We start from the raw sequence: 18,683 nt of genomic DNA on the forward strand, positions 1-18,683 counted from the left end.
CAGTGAGGACTCATCACCCACAGTAGGGACTCATCACCCACAATTAGGAATCATTACCCACATCAGATAAAGTTACAGGAACGTGAGGACAAGTATCAGCGAACATAGTGAAGCATCTGATGAGCTTACTCAATGCTAAACTAGTTGTTAAGCAAGTAGAGGACTGAAACCACGCACAGTATCTCCTCTGATGGCTACCATTAACACCATCACACAGAAATGAAACCATACAGAGAACCTTCTCTGATGGCCACCATTAACACCATTACACGGAAGTGAAACCATACAGAGAACCTCTTCTGATGGCCACCATTAACACCATCACACAGAAGTGAAACCATACAGAGAACTTCCTCTGATGGCCACTAGTAACATGATCACACAGAAGTGGACCCATACAGAAAATCTCTGATAGCCACCAATAACACCATCACACAGAAGTGGAACAAAACAGAGAACTTCCTCTGATGGCCACCAATAACACCATCATACAGAAGTGGAATCATACAGAGAACCTCCTTTGATGGCCACCAATAACACCATCACACAAAAGTGGAATCATACAGAAAACCTCCTCTGATGGCCACCAATAACACCATCATACAGAAGTGGAATCATACAAAGAACCTCCTTTGATGGCCACCAATAACACCATCACACAAAAGTAGAATCATACAGAGAACCTCCTCTGATGGCCACCAATAACACCATCACACAGAAGTGGAACAATACAGAGAACCTCCTCCGATGGCCACCAATAACACCATCACACAGAAGTGGAATCATACAGAGAACCTCCTCCGATGGCCACCAATAACACGATAACACAGAAGTGAATTATACAGAGAACCTCCTCCGATGGCCACCAATAACACCATCACACAGAAGTGGAATCATTCAGAGAACCTCCTCTGATGTCCACCAATAACACCATCACACAGAAGTGGAACAATACAGAGAACCTCCTCTGATGGCCACCAATAACACCATCACACACAAGTGGAACAATACAGAGAACCTCCTCTGCTGGCCACCAATAACACCATCACACAGAAGTGGAACAATACAGAGAACCTCCTCTGATGTCCACCAATAACACCATCACACAGAAGTGGAACAATACAGAGAACCTCCTCTGCTGGCCACCAATAACACCATCACACACAAGTGGAACAATACAGAGAACCTCCTCTGCTGGCCACCAATAACACCATCACACAGAAGTGGAACAATACAGAGAACCTCCTCTGATGTCCACCAATAACACCATCACACAGAAGTGGAACAATACAGAGAACCTCCTCTGCTGGCCACCAATAACACCATCACACACAAGTGGAACAATACAGAGAACCTCCTCTGCTGGCCACCAATAACACAATCACACAGAAGTGGAACAATACAGAGAACCTCCTCTGATGTCCACCAATAACACCATCACACAGAAGTGGAACAATACAGAGAACCTCCTCTGATGGCCACCAATAACACCATCACACAGAAGTGGAACAATACAGAGAACCTCCTCTGCTGGCCACCAATAACACCATCACACAGAAGTGGAACAATACAGAGAACCTCCTCTGATGTCCACCAATAACACCATCACACAGAAGTGGAACAATACAGAGAACCTCCTCTGCTGGCCACCAATAACACCATCACACACAAGTGGAACAATAAAGAGAACCTCCTCTGCTGGCCACCAATAACACAATCACACAGAAGTGGAACAATACAGAGAACCTCCTCTGATGTCCACCAATAACACCATCACACAGAAGTGGAACAATACAGAGAACCTCCTCTGATGGCCACCAATAACACCATCACACAGAAGTGGAACAATACAGAGAACCTCCTCTGATGTCCACCAATAACACCATCACACAGAAGTGGAACAATACAGAGAACCTCCTCTGCTGGCCACCAATAACACCATCACACACAAGTGGAACAATACAGAGAACCTCCTCTGATGGCCACCAATAACACCATCACACAGAAGTGGAACAATACAGAGAACCTCCTCTGCTGGCCACCAATAACACCATCACACACAAGTGGAATAATACAGAGAACCTCCTCTGCTGGCCACCAATAACACCATCACACAGAAGTGGAACAATACAGAGAACCTCCTCTGATGTCCACCAATAACACCATCACACAGAAGTGGAACAATACAGAGAACCTCCTCTGATGGCCACCAATAACACCATCACACAGAAGTGGAACAATACAGAGAACCTCCTCTGATGGCCACCAATAACACCATCACACAGAAGTGGAACAATACAGAGAACCTCCTCTGATGGCCACCAATAACACCATCACACAGCAGTGGAACAATACAGAGAACCTCCTCTGCTGGCCACCAATAACACCATCACACAGAAGTGGAACAATACAGAGAACCTCCTCTGCTGGCCACCAATAACACCATCACACAGAAGTGGAACAATACAGAGAACCTCCTCTGATGTCCACCAATAACACCATCACACAAAAGTGGAACAATACAGAGAACCTCCTCTGATGGCCACCAATAACACCATCACACAGAAGTGGAACAATACAGAGAACCTCCTCTGATGGCCACCAATAACACCATCACACAGAAGTGGAACAATACAGAGAACCTCCTCTGATGGCCACCAATAACACCATCACACAGAAGTGGAACAATACAGAGAACCTCCTCTGGTGGCCACCAATAACACCATCACACAGAAGTGGAACAATACAGAGAACCTCCTCTGCTGGCCACCAATAACACCATCACACAGAAGTTGAACAATACAGAGAACCTCCTCTGATGTCCACCAATAACACCATCACACAGAAGTGGAACAATACAGAGAACCTCCTCTGATGGCCACCAATAACACCATCACACAGAAGTGGAACAATACAGAGAACCTCCTCTGATGGCCACCAATAACACCATCACACAGAAGTGGAACAATACAGAGAACCTCCTCTGATGGCCACCAATAACACCATCACACAGAAGTGGAACAATACAGAGAACCTCCTCTGCTGGCCACCAATAACACCATCACACAGAAGTGGAACAATACAGAGAACCTCCTCTGCTGGCCACCAATAACACCATCACACAGAAGTGGAACAATACAGAGAACCTCCTCTGATGTCCACCAATAACACCATCACACAGAAGTGGAACAATACAGAGAACCTCCTCTGCTGGCCACCAATAACACCATCACACAGAAGTGGAACAATACAGAGAACCTCCTCTGATGGCCACCAATAACACCATCACACAGAAGTGGAACAATACAGAGAACCTCCTCTGCTGGCCACCAATAACACCATCACACAGAAGTGGAACAATACAGAGAACCTCCTCTGATGGCCACCAATAACACCATCACACAGAAGTGGAACAATACAGAGAACCTCCTCTGCTGGCCACCAATAACACCATCATATTGAAATCAGTTTCTTTCCAAATTTCTGAAGCATTGCGACAAACTTACTCTCAGCTAATGTTACACTTCCGTTCCATAAAACTAAGTGGAGAAATAATGAATTTTAATCTTTAATCTAATTTTAATCTTTGTTTCTTCTTGGATGAGAAAAGTTAATTAATGCAGGTGACATCGCCTGTTCATCTCAACACATCAAATTTCATCGAGTACATATAAACGGTATGTGCGTTCTGTTGCGACAGACAAGGCCATTAGTGATCTGTTCGGCTAAACCTGTCACTAGAGGATCAGCAATGGGATCAGGCAACCCTCCCAGTGCGACTGGAGTTTACCTGGAGAGAGTTCCGGGGGTCAACGCCCCCGCGGCCCGGCCTGTGACCAGGCCTCATATTAGACTAGAGCCTGATCAACCAGGCTGTTACTCCTGGCTGCACGCAATCCAACGTACGAGCCACAGCCCGGCTGGTCAGGTACCGACTTTAGGTGCTTGTCCAGTGCCTGCTTGAAGACTGCCAGGGGTCTATTGGTAATCCCCTTTATGTATGCTGGAAGGCAGTTGAACAGTCTCGGGCCCCTGACAATTATTGCATTGTCTCTCAACGTGCTAGTGACACCCCTGCTTTTCATTGGGGGATGTTGCATCGTCTGCCGAGTCTTTTGCTTTCGTTGTGAGTGATTTTCGTGTGCAAGTTCGGTACTAGTCCCTCTAGGATTTTCCAGGTGTATATAATCATGTATCTCTCCCGCCTGCGTTCCAGGGAGTACAGGTTCAGGAACTTCAAGCGCTCCCAGTAATTGAGGTGTTTTATCTCCGTTATGCGCGCCGTGAAGGTTCTCTGTACATTTTCTAGGTCAGCGTTTTCACCTGCCTTGAAAGGTGCTGTTAGTGTGCTGCAATATTCCAGCCTAGATAGAACAAGTGACCTGAAGAGTGTCATCATGGGCTTGGCATCCCTAGTTTTGAAGGTTCTCATTATCCAACCTGTCATTTTTCTAGCAGATGCGATTGATACAATGTTATGGTCCTTTAAGGTGAGGTCCTCCTACATGATCACTCCCAGGTCTTTGACGTTGGTTTTTCGCTCTATTTTGTGGCCAGAATTTGTTTTGTAGTCTGATGAAGTTTTAATTTCCTCATGTTTACCATATCGGAGTAATTGAAATTTCTCATCGTTGAACTTCACATAGTTTTCTGCAGCCCACTGAAAGATTTGGTTGATGTCCGCCTGGAGCCTTGCAGTGTCTGCAATGGAAGACACTGTCATGCAGATTCGGGTGTCATCTGCAAAGGTAGACACTGTGCTGTGGCTGACATCCTTCTCTATGTCAGATACGAGGATGAGAAACAAAATGGGAGCGAGTACTGTGCCTTGTGATACAGAGCTTTTCACCGTAGCCGCCTCAGACTTTACTCTGTTGACTGCTACACTTTGTGTTCTGTTTGTGAGGAAATTATAGATCCATCTACCAACATTTCCTGTTATTCCTTTAACACGCATTTTGTGCGCTATTACGTCATGGACACACCTGTCGAAGGCTTTTGCAAAGGCTGTATATATTACATCTGCATTCTTCTTGTCTCCTAGTGCATCTAGGACCTTGTCCTAGTGATCCAGTAGTTGGGACAGACAGGAGCGACCTGCTCTAAACCCATGTTGCCCTGGGTTGTGTAATTGATGGGAATCCAGATGGGTGGTGATCTTGCTTCTTAGGACCCTTTCAAAGATTTTTATGATGTGGGATGTTAGTGCTATCGGTCTGTAGTTCTTTGCTGTTGCTTTACTGCCCCCTTTGTGGAGTGGGGCTATGTCTGTTGTTTTTAGTAACTGTGGGACGACCCCCGTGTCCATGCTCCCTCTCCATAGGATGGTGATAGCTCGTGATAGGGGTTTCTTGCAGTTCTTGATGAACACGGAGTTCCATGAGTCTGGCCCTGGGGCAGAGTGCATTGGCATGTCATTTATCGCCTGTTCAAAGTCCAGCCCCACTTCCAGCCCCACATTTACGGTCTACCAGGGCAGCACCTCCAGCCTTGCCGTTTCTGACTACATGGCCAGCACCAAGGGTGGAACCACCCAGCCCAGACTTTTTATTTTCCCATCTGTTATAGAATGCTTCCAGGTTTTCTATGAAGGCTGCTTTGATGTTATCCTCTTTTAATATCAATGTGATTTTAGTCCACAGATTGATCTCATTTGGGCATGCCCAAAAACACTTCCCAGATTTAATACTACTTGTAAATAATTCTTGGATATCTGCACAAGGGGCGTGACACCAATGTTCACGAAAATGGCAAGTAATCCATGTGGAAGCCTGTTTGTTTGATTTACTGCAGACTACACAGAATTTCATAATGTGATTTGAATGGTTGATTTACTGTAATTCTACTAGTAACCCCTTGAATATTCTAATAATAACCTACTTAAAGTGAAGATCTGGCTATTTGTATTTCTATTTCTAACTGTACTTGTATACTAGGACAGCTTACCGGCGTACATTTCTGTTTTATATTTATTGTTTGTGTTTGATAAGGGCGCCTAATACCCCGTCTGTTTACAGTCTGCTTTATTGTCCAACGAATCCGTTTGAAACCGGTCAAGGGTTTGGAACCAATCGGATCTGATCAGTGGGTCACTTATTTAAAGCATATCCGGTCGGTGATTTGAGCTAACACATTAAGGGGTGCGCAAAGCAGGGCATGTTGCTTTACCTGCTTTTCTGTCTTCGTGTTTGGCTTCCAGTGCATTAGTCAAGAAGATTGTCCCCGAACGCTTGAGAGACGTGGTAGGAGCTGAAGATCCCAGGTTTACTGAAGCAGCGATTCGGTAGGACACCCTTGCAGATTCCTGCAGTAGACCAGCTCCTCCCAAAGAACACAAACAGTCCCATTGGGACAAACCGATCATGGAAAAAAATCGCCAACACAATGCTCACCAATGCTTCAGGAAAGGACAAAGCTCGTCTTCTGGCAGTGAAGGCACCTCACTCAGGAGATTTCCTTTTAGCTGTTCCCAATTCCTCCCTGGGCACTCGACTCGACCCACAGGCCATTCGGATTGGTGTTGCTCTTCACCTAGCCGCCCCATCCTCACCGAATATAGGTGTATTTGCGGCAGGGCGACAGCTGATCAATTCGGACTTCATGGTCTCGTGTGTCACACAGTAGAAGGGAAGTATGCCAGACATGAGGAGGTCAATGACATCATAAAGAGAAGCCTCGCCACAGCCCATTGCCCAGCTCAACGGGAACCCCAAGTGCAGAGGTCTGACGGAAGTCAAAAGCGTCCTGATGTAGCCACTATGCTACCCTGGAAGGATGGAAAGCAGATTGCCTGGGACTACACCTGTGCCGCCACATTGGCAGACACCTACTTGCCATACTCCGAAGCTGAAGGGGGTGGAGCTGCCAGCCACAGGGAGACCCAGAAGATCTGCAAATATGAAGACCTTCCCCCTTGTTATAATTTCATCCCGATAAGGTCGGAGACCCTTGGAGCATGGGGAAAGTGTGCTCTAAAGTTCGTCAAAGAGCTGGGTGAAAAGCTCGTCATAGAAACCAAGGACCACAGGGCGACCAGTTTCCTCTTTCAGAGACTCAGTGTTGCGATCCAGAGAGCAAATACCTGCAGCATTCTGGGCACGTGGCCCACTGCCGGGGAGCTGGAGGAAGTATTGGAGATGTAGCTCTGAGTTGTTATCTATGTTTTACTTTCTTTTGTATTTTTGTGAATATTTTGTCAATGTATTTTGACTTTAAATAAAATATTTATCATATATAGGGGTGGTAGGAGAAAATTCTCAAACAGCTTCAGGGATAACCTTGAGTTTTCCCTGAAGCAAGTTTATTTTTTTCTCTGAGGATGAGGGTCCCTAGAACAGTTCTAGAGGTGGTACCTCCCTATACATATATATATATATATATATATATATATATATATATATATATATATATATATATATATATATATATATATATATATATATATATATATATATATATACTGTACTAAGTCGGAAGAATGAGTTGACTGTACAGTTACAGTACACGTACTGCTAGGTCTGATGAATGGGTTGGCGTACAGGCAGCTGGAGTTATATGATACGGGGGGAAGACTTCTCTTGCATCGTCCAGTGACTGAAATAAGCGTTTGTGGGTACAGACACTTATGTAATGTTCAAGACGTTAAAGATAATAGTTTCACTACAAGCAGGTATATTCAGTCCTAATACTCGTGCAACTTAATTATAAAACGTTATGTATCTGTTAGGATGCCTCACTCTCGTCACCTGTTTAATATATATAACCTCCCACCCTCTTGTAGCTTGGAGTAAAGAGGTCACTTGTTGAATTAATAGTTATTAAAGCTTATACCTTGGGTAGCATGGAAAATGGGCCGGACATACATTTTTGTTAGTGGGATTGGGGTTTTAGAAGGATCTGCCTAGTATGGGCCAGTAGGCTTGCTTCAGTGTTCCTAGTTTAATAAATTCTTAAACAAACCTGTAAGAGCTTTATTGGTTATCTAAATTTCTATTTTTTATATAAAATAGTCTTCAATTTACATTCATTTTACAAAAGCGTTCCCTTATTTCACAGGTGGAAGCACCATCTGTTACACTCAGGAGCAGATCGGCTGTATGAGGAACTTCACAAGTAAGTTGTGTGTTCACTTGGTATAAACGCTCATACACCTTCTTATAAGTTTCTTGTAAATTTAAAGGTGTGTTTATTGTGCTAGTTTACTGGGATTATAACCTTGCATGTCACTTAACCACCACCAGTCAAAAATAATTTATTTCCTAAACTGGGTATTAAAATAAGAGATTCACACTTTTTGATGTATATATCTTATTTCCTGCCACTTTTGACTTTGCTATAATAAAATCAAATTTACTTTATTATGGGTAATCATAAATTGAATGAGAAAATTTGTAATACTGATTTGTGCAATAATTAACTTACAAAAAGAAAAAAACTTTTTCTTCATTAAATTAAAACGCAAAAAATGCTTTAAGAAAATAAAGTTAGCTTTGTGTAATACAAATTTATTAAAATATTACTTAGGTTTTAAGCCGTATTAAAGTGTCAAGTGGTCAGGGAGAAGACAAATATAACAAGTGGATACTAGTGAAGAAGTATCAGTGATACTTAAGAGATATCAAAGGTTTTGAAGAGTTTTCTCAGTGTGATGGTGTTGTGCCTCACCCACTGTGACTGACCCTATGTGCCTCTTCCACTGTGACTCACACGCTGTGCCTTACCCACTGTGAGTGATCCGCTGTGCCTCAGCCATTGTGGCTGACAAAATGTTTTCTCACAGGCTGTGACTGACCCGTTGTGCCTCACCCACTGTGACTTGCAAGATGTGCCTCACCCACTGTGACTGACCTGATGTGCCTCACCCACTGTGACTGGCAAGATGTGCATCACCCACAGTGACTGACCTGATGTGCCTCACCCACTGTGACTGACATGCTATGCCTCACCCACTGTGACTGACCCAGTGCACCCCACGCACTATGACTGACCTGCTATGCTTCACACGCTGTGACCTGCTGTGCCTCACACACTGTGACCCGCTGTGCCTCCCCCATTGTGACTGACCTGTTGTGCCTCACCCACTGTGACTGACCCGCTGTGACTCACCTACTCTGACTTACCCGCTGTGCCTCACCCACTGTGACCCGCTGTGCCTCCCCCATTGTGACTGACCTGTTGTGCCTCACCCACTGTGACTGACCCGCTGTGACTCACCTACTCTGACTTACCCGCTGTGCCTCACCCACTGTGACTGACCCTATGTGCCTCACCCACTGTGACTGACCCTATGTGCATCACCCACTGTGACTGACTATATGTGCATCACCCACTGTAACTGACCCGCAGTGCCTCACCCACTGTGACTGACCCGCTCTGCCTCATCCACTGTGACTAACCCGCTCTGCCTTACTCACTGTGACTGACCCGCGGTGCCTAACCCACTGCGACAGACCCAAAGTGCCTCACCCCACTGACTGACTCACTGTGACTCACCCACTGTGACTGACCCAATGTGACTAACCTTCTGTGTCTCACCTTCTGTGACTGACCCGCTGTGACTCAAACACTCTGACACACCGCTGTACTTCACCGACTGTGGCTGACCCAATGTGACTAACCTTCTGTGTCTCACCGTCTGTGACTGACCCGGTGTGCCTCAAACACAGTGACTCACCCGCTGTGCCTCACTCAAAGTGACTGACTCGCGGTGTATCACCCACTGTGGCTGAAGCGCTGAGACTCACCCACTGTGAATCACCCATTCTGACTGACCCAATGTGCCTCACCCACTGTGACTGGCCAGTTGTGCCTCACCCACTGTGACTGAACCGCTGTGCCTCACTCACTGTGACTTAAACGTTTTGCCTCACACACCGTGATTGACCCGCTGTGCCTCACCCACTGTGACTGACCCGTTGTGCCTAACGCACTGACACTGATCCGCTGTGCCTCACCCACTGTGAATGAATAGTTGTGCCTCACCCACTGTGATTGACCCGCTGTGCCTCACCCACCGTGACTGATCCGCTGTGCCTCACCCACTGTGACTGACCCACTGTGCTTCACCCACTGTGACTGACCCGCTGTGCCTCACCCACCGTGACTGATCCGCTGTGCCTCACCCACTGTGACTGACCCACTGTGCTTCACCCACTGTGACTGACCCGCTGTGCCTCACCCACTGTGATTGACCCGCTGTGCCTCACCCACCGTGACTGACCCGCTGTGCCTCACCCACTGTGACTGACCCATTGTGCCTCACGCACTGTCACTGATCCACTGTGCCTCACCCACTGTGAATGAATAGCTGTGCCTCACCCATTGTGACCGACCCGCTGTGCCTTACCCACTGTGACTGACCCAATGCGCCTCACCCAGTACGACTGACCAGCTGTGCTTCGCCCAGTGTGACTGACTCTCTTTGCCTAACCCACTGTGATTGACCCAAAGTGCCTCACCCCACTGACTGCCCCACTGTGACTCACCCAGTGTGACTGATCCAACGTGCCTAAGCCACTGTGACTGAACCGCTGTGCCCCACCCATTGTCAGTGATCCGCTGTGCCTCACCCACTGTGACTGACAAGATGTGCCTCACCCACTGTGACTGACCTGCTGTGCCTCACACACTGTGACTGACCCGCTGTGACTCACCCACTGTGATTGACCCTCTGTGCCTAACCCACTGCGATAGACAAAACGTGCCTCACCCCATTAACTGACCCACTGTGACTCACCCATTGTCAGTGATCCGCTGTGCCTCACCCACTGTGACCGACCTGCTGTGCCTCACCCACTGTGACTGACCCGTTGTGCCTCACGCACTGTCACTGATCCGCTGTGCCTCACACACTGTGAATGAATAGTTCTGCCTCACCCATTGTGACTGACCCGCTGTGCCTCACCCACTGTGACTGACCCGCTGTGCCTCACCCACTGTGACTGACCCGATGTTCCTTACCCACTGTGACTGACCCAATGCGCCTCACCCAGTACGACTGACCAGCTGTGCTTCGCCCAGTGTGACTGACCCCCTGTGCCTTACCCATTGTGACTGACCCAAAGTGCCTCACCCCTCTGACTCCCCCACTGTGACTCACCCAGTGTGACTGATCCAACGTGCCTCACCCACTGTGACTGACCCGCTGTGACTCACCCACTGTGATTGACCCTCTGTGCCTAACCCACTGCGATAGACCCTCTGTGCCTAACCCACTGCGATAGACCAAACGTGCCTCACCCACTGTGACTGACCCGCTGTGCATCACCCATTGTCAGTGATCCGCTGTGCCTCAACCACTGTGACTGACCTGCTGTTCTCACCCACTGTGACTGACTCACTGGGACTCACCCACTGTGACTGACTCACTGTGACTGACAGACTGTGACTCACCCACTGTGACCTACCCAATGTGCCTCACCCACTCTGACTGACCCGCTGTGCCTCATCCACTGTGACTCACACGCTGTGCCTCACCCACTGTGACTGACAAAATGTGCATCACAGACTGTGACTGACCCTCTGTGCCTCACCTATAGTGACTGATCCGCTGTGCCTCACCAACTGTGACTAGCCCGCTTTGCCTCACCCAGTGTGACTGAACCGCTGTGCCTCACTCATTGTGACTGACCTTCTGTGCCATACCCACTGTGACTTACCCGCTGTGCCTCACTCACTGTGACCTACCCAATGTGCCTCACCCACTGTGACGCGCTCTGAATAACTCACTGTGACAGACGCGTTGTGCCTCACCCACTGTGACTGAACCGTTGTGCCTCACTCGCTGTCACTGATCCGCTGTGCCTCACCCACTGTGACTGACATAATGCGCCTCACCCACTGTGACTGACATAATGCGCCTCACCCAGTACGACTGACCAGCTGTGTCTAACCCACTGTAATTGACCCAAAGTGCCTCATCCACTGTGACTGACCCTCTGTGCCTCTCCCACTGTGACTGACCCAACGTGCCTCACCCTCTGTGACTGACCCACAATGTCACACCCAATGTGACTAACCATCTGTGTCTCACCCACTGTGACTGACCCACTGTGCCTCACCCACTGTTACTCACCCGCTGTGCCTCACCCACTGTGACTGACAAGTTGTGAGTTACCCACTGTGTCTGAAGCGCTGAGCCTCACGCACTGTGACTGACCCACTGTGATTCACCCACTGTGACATACCCAATGTGCCTCACCCACTGTGACTGATCCGCTGTGCCTCATCCACTGTGACTCACACGCTGTGCCTTACCCACTGTGAGTGATCCGCTGTGCCTCACCCATTGTGACTGACAAAATGTGCCTCACAGACTGTGACTGACCCTCTGTGCCTCACAAAGTGTGACTGAAAGGCTGTACCTCACTCACTGTGATTGACCCACTGTGTCTCACCCACTGTGACTGAACCGCTGTGCCTCACCCACTGTGACTGACCTGTTGTGCTTCACCCCCTGTGTCTCACCCAGTGTGACTGAACCGCTGTGCCTCACCTACTCTGACTGAACCGCAGTGCCTCACCTACTCTGACTTACCCGCTGTGCCTCACCCACTGTGACTGAACCGCTCTACCTCAACCACAGTGACTGACACGCTGTGCCTCACCCACTGTGACTGACCTGCTGTGCCTCACCCACTGTGACTGAACCGCTCTGCCTCAACACCTGTGACTGACTTGCTGTGCCTCACCCACTGTGACTGACTTGCTGTGCCTCACCCACTGTGACTGAACCGCTCTGCCTCAACCACTGTGACTGACTTGCTGTGCCTCACCCACTGTGATTGACACGCTGTGCCTCACCCACTGTGACTGAAACGCTTTGCCTCACCCACTGTGACGGACACTCTGTGCCTCATCCACTGTGACCTACCCAATGTACCTCACCCTCTGTGACTGACCCAGTGTGCCTCACCCACTCTGATTGACCCAAAGTGCCTCTCCCACTGTGACTGACCCGTTGTGCCTCACCCACTGTGACTGACTTGCTGTGCCTCACCCACTGTGACTGAACCGCTCTGCCTCAACCACTGTGACTGACTTGCTGTGCCTCACCCACTGTGACTGACACGCTGTGTCTCACCCACTGTGACTGAAACGCTTTGCCTCACCCACTGTGACTGACTCTCTGTGCGTCACCCACTGTGACTGACACTCTGTGCCTCATCCACTGTGACCTACCCAATGTACCTCACCCACTGTGACTGACCCAGTGTGCCTCACCCACTCTGATTGACCCAAAGTGCCTCTCCCACTGTGACTGACCCGTTGTGCCTCACCCACTGTGACTGACCTGCTGTGCCTCACCCACTGTGACTGACCTGCTGTGCCTCACCCACTGTGACTGACCCGCTGTGCCTCACATACTGTGAATAACCCGCTGTGCCTCACACACAGTGACTGACCCACTGTGCCTCACCCTCTGCGACTGACCCGCTGTGCATCACCCACTGTGACTGACACGCTGTGCCTCACCCACCGTGACTGACCCGCTGCGCCTCACATACTGTGAATGATCCGCTGTGCCTCACCCACTGTGAATGACCCGATGTTCCTCACCCACTGTAACTGACCCTCTGTGCCTAACCCACTGTGACCCAAAGTGCTTCAACCCACTGACTGACCCACTGTGACTGACCCACTGTGACAGACCCAACGTGCATCACCCGCTGTGCCTCACCCTCTGCGACTGACCCGCTGTGCCTCACCCACTGTGACTAACCCGCTGTGCCTCACCCACCATGACTGACCCGCTGTGCCTCACCCACTGTAACTGACCCTCTGTGCCTAACCCACTGTGATTGACCCAAAGTGCCTCACCCCACTGACTGACTCACTGTGACTCACCCACTGTGACTGACCCAATGTGACTAACCTTCTGTGTCTCACCTTCTGTGACTGACCCGCTGTGACTCAAACACTGTGACTGACCCGCTGTGACTCAAACACTGTGACACACCGCTGTGCCTCACCGACTGTGACTCACCCGCTGTACCTCACTCAAAGTGACTGACTCGCGGTGTATCACCCACTGTGATTGCGGCGCTGTGCCTCACACACCGTGATTGAACCGCTGTGCCTCACCCACTGTGACTGACCCGTTGTGCCTCACCCACTGTGACTGACCCGCTGTGCCTCACCCACTGTGAATGAATAGCTGTGCCTCACCCACTGTGACTGACCCGCTGTGCCTCACCCACTGCGACTGACCCGCTGTGCCTCACCCACTGTGAATGAACAGCTGTGCCTCACCCACTGTGAATGACCCGCTTTTCCTCACCCACCGTGACTGACCCGCTGTGCCTCACCCACTGTGACTGACCCGTTGTGCCTCACGCACTGTCACTGATCGGCTGTGCCTCACCCACTGTGAGTGAATAGCTGTGCCTCACCCACTGTGACTGACCCAATGTGCCTCATCCAGTGCGACTGACCAGCTGTGCTTTGCCCATTGTGCCTAACCCACTGTGATTGACCCAAAGTGCCTCACCCCACTGACTGGCCAACTGTGACTCACCCAGTGTGACTGACCCGCTGTGCCTCTCCCATTGTCAGTGATCCGCTGTGCCTCACCCACTGTGACTGACCCGTTGTGCCTCACCCACTGTGACTGACCCGTTGTGCCTCACCCACTGTGACTGACCCGTTGTGCCTCACCCACTGTGACTGACCCGTTGTGCCTCACCCACTGTGACTGAAAAGATTAGCCTCACCCACTGTGACTGACCCGTTGTGCCTCACCCACTGTGACTGAAAAGATGTGCCTCACCCACTGTGTCTAACCCGTTGTGCCTCACCCACTGTCAGTGATCCGCTGTGCCTCACCCACTGTGACTGACAAGATGTGCCTCACCAACTGTGACTGACCTGCTGGGCCTCACCCACTGTGACTGACCCGCTGTGCCTCATCTACTGTGACTCACACGCTTTGCCTTACCCACTGAGAGTGATCCGCTGTGCCTCCCCCATTGTGACTGACAAAATGTGCCTCACAGACTGTGACTGATCCGCTGTGCCTCACCAACTGTGACTGGCCCGCTTTGCCTCACCCAGTGTGACTGAACCGCTGTGCCTCACTCACTGTGATTGACCCACTGTGCCTCACCCACTGTGATTGACCCGCTGTGACTGAACGGCTCTGCCTCACTGACTGTGACTGACCCGCTGTGCCTCACCATCTGTGACCCGCTGTGCCTCACCCACTGTGACTGAACCGCTGTGCCTCACCATCTGTGACCCGCTGTGCCTCACCCACTGTGACTGAACCGCTGTGCCTCACCCACTGTGACTGACAGACTGTGACTCATCCACTGTGACCTACCCAATGTGCCTCACCCACTGTGACTCACGCGCTGTGAATCACCCAGTGTGACTGACCCTCTGTGCCTAACCCACTGTGACTGACCCAACGCGCCTCATCCACTGTGACCTACCCAATGCGCATCACACTCTGTGACTGACTTGGTGTGCCTCACCCACTGTGACTGACTCACTGTGCGTCACCCACTGTGACTGACACTCTGGGCCTAACCCACTCTGATTGACCCAAAGTGCCTCACCCTAATGACTGACCCACTGTGACTCACCCACTGTGACAGACCCGTTGTGCCTCACCCACTGTGACTGACCTGCTGTCCTTCACTCACTGTGACTGATCCTCTTTGCCCAACCCACTCTGATTGACCGAAGGTGCCTCACCCCACTGACTGACCTAACGTGCCTCACCCGCTGTGACTTACCCAACGTACCTCACCCACTGCGACTGACCCGCTGTGCCTCACCCACTGTGACTGACCCGCTGTGCCTCATCCACTGTGACTGACCCGCTGTTCCTCACCCAATATGACTAACCTTTGGGTCTCACCCACTGTCACTGACCCGATATGCCTCTCAGACTGTGATAGACCCACTCTGCCTTACCCACTGTGACTCACATGCGGTGCCTCACTCTCTGTGATTTCCCCGCTGTGCCTCACCCGCTGTGACTGACCCATTGTGACTCACCCACTGTGACTGACCAGTTGTGCCTCACCCACTGTGACTGACCCATTGTGACTCACCCACTGTGACTGACCAGTTGTGCCTCACCCACTGTGACTGAACTGTTGTGCCTCACCCACTGTGACTGACAGACTGTGACTCACCCACTGTGACTCACAGAATGTGCCTCACCCTCTGTGACTGGCTCGCTGTGACTCACTCACTGTGATTGCCCCACTGAGCATCACCCACTGTGACTAACTCAGTGTGACTCACCCACTGTGACTGACTCACTGTTCCTCACCCACTGTGACTGACCCATTGTGACTCACGCACTGTGACTGACCCACTGTGCCTCATCCATTGCGACTGACCTGCTGTGCCTCACCGTCTGTGAATAACCCGCTCTGCCTCATCCACTGAGACCAACGCAATGTGCCTCACCCACTATGACTGACCCACTGTGAATCACCCATTGTTACTGACCCGTTGTGCCTCACCCACTAGGACTAACCCGATGTGCCTCACCAACTGTGACTGACCCGCTTTGCCTCAACCACTGTGTCTGAGAAAATGTGCGTGACCCACTGTGACTGACACGCTGTGTCTCACCATCTGTCTGACAAAATGTGCGTCACCCACTGTGACTGACCCACTGTTACTCACCCACTATGACTGACTCACTGTTCCTCACCCACTGTGACTGAACCGCTGTGCCTCACCCACTGTTACTAACATGTGGTGCCTCAGGGCCGGATTACCGCATAGGCAAACTAGACATTTGCCTAGGGCCCCGCGCATTTGGGGGCCCCGCGGTCCAAGGGGTTCAGGGGCTCATCCAAGACTGCGCACATGGTGCAAGTGCAAAGGGGTCCCTACCTAAAAAGTTCAAGTGTTTGGAGAGTAAAATTGATTTTTAAAAATTAATCAAAACAAAAATAAATAATGAAATAAAATAAAATAAAAATAAATAAAGCTAACCATAGATGGCAACACTCAACACGCCTTTGTTTACATCAGAACAGCTGTGTTTTCCCGCTAATGGGTGAGTATGGGAGATTCCTCTCCAATTTTCTGAAATAATTACACGTTATCTAGACTTGTACTGTGACAAATTAACTGAAGTGTTGTTGATAGACATTGATGTGTATGGATAAATGTTTGTTTTCGCCTCTAAATGTTAAGGGAGGTACCTGATAGGGTTACTTGACCAGTAAAGACGCATGGACCAGTAAAGACGCATTTTTGGTAAAAATACTATAAAGAAAAACCTAAAAACGCAAACTGACTTCCGTTTGTAGGTTTTAAAAGCACTTTGTCCTGTCTTTAAGTCTTTATCATTTCAATAACAGATCTCAATTGATTGATGTTCTACATCAGTGGTCAGTGGTCAGTCGTCACGTGAGGTCACAGACCTTGAGCTGCTTTGGGGATTAGCGTGGACGGTTACAAAGCATGGCTTGCTTCTGCAGTGTTTTAAAAGTTGAGGTTGGAGAGTTGAAGGAGGAGGTCTTGCTTCTCCAGGAGGAGATTAGGAGGCTGAAGGTCCACCTCAATGGGTCTGGGAGAGAGTGTGAGGTGGCTGGAGTTGTGGGGAATGAGGCTTCTAACAGTGAGGTGCAGTCTGTCTCTCGCTGTGAGGAGGCTGTAGTGGGGGAGGTAGCAACGGCTACCAGCAGTGAGGTGCAGCCCAGCACCTGCTACAAGTGGCGAGTGGTTCACAGTAATGGGAGGCGCATCAGAGTAAGGAAAGTTGAGAGTGAAGATCTGAAGGTAGGAAATCGCTTCTCTGTTCTTCAGGATGAATGTACTTCAGTGGCCAGTGAAGGTAAGGGTACTACTGCCCCTGCTAATGGAGGTAAGCGCATTCTTGTGGTTGGTGACTCTCAGGTAAGATACATAGACCATGCTTTTTGTAATAGGAATAAGAAGATGAGAGATAGAGTGTGCTTCCCTGGAGCTAGTGTTGGGGACATTGTCAACAGGCTGGATAATATCATGTCAGGTAATGGGAACAAGCCCATTATCTGTCTCAGTGCTGGTGGAAATGATATTGGGAAGGGTAGGAGAGAAGAGCTGCTAGATAAGTACAGGTCAGCTATAGATTTCATTAAGTCTAAGGGAGGGATCCCAATCATATGTAGCATCTTGCCTAGAAGGGGAGTAGGAAATGAATGGTTGTCTAGGGCAATTGGTGTAAATTGCTGGCTAGACAGATACTGCAAGGAACTTGCAATCCCATTCATTGACAACTGGAACAACTTTTATGGCAAACATGATATGTATGCAAGGGATGGGGTACATCTCTCTGGGGCTGGGGTGGTAGCACTTGCAGACTCGATTGAGAAGGCCATTGGTGAAATGCCTATGATTTTAAACTGATGGAAGATAGAGGTATGGGTGTGTGTGGGAAACAAGCAGGTTGCAACACTAGGGTTGGAAACAGTAAATGTATAAAAGGCATTCAGCATGAAGTTATAAATAAAGACAATAGATCAGGTCTCCTTAAGGTTTACTATACTAATAGCAGGAGTGTAAGAAATAAGATAGATGAGCTAAGATTAATTGCAAGTGCAGGAAACATAGATATTATTGCTATAACAGAGACCTGGCTCAATCTGAAAGATAGAGAGATGCCCTCTGAATGTCACATACAAGGCTATAAATTATTCCACACTGACAGGGTCAACAGAAAAGGTGGTGGA

This window comes from Cherax quadricarinatus, chromosome 28 (assembly GCF_038502225.1).
Source record: "Cherax quadricarinatus isolate ZL_2023a chromosome 28, ASM3850222v1, whole genome shotgun sequence".
Classification (NCBI taxonomy): Eukaryota; Metazoa; Arthropoda; class Malacostraca; order Decapoda; family Parastacidae; genus Cherax; species Cherax quadricarinatus.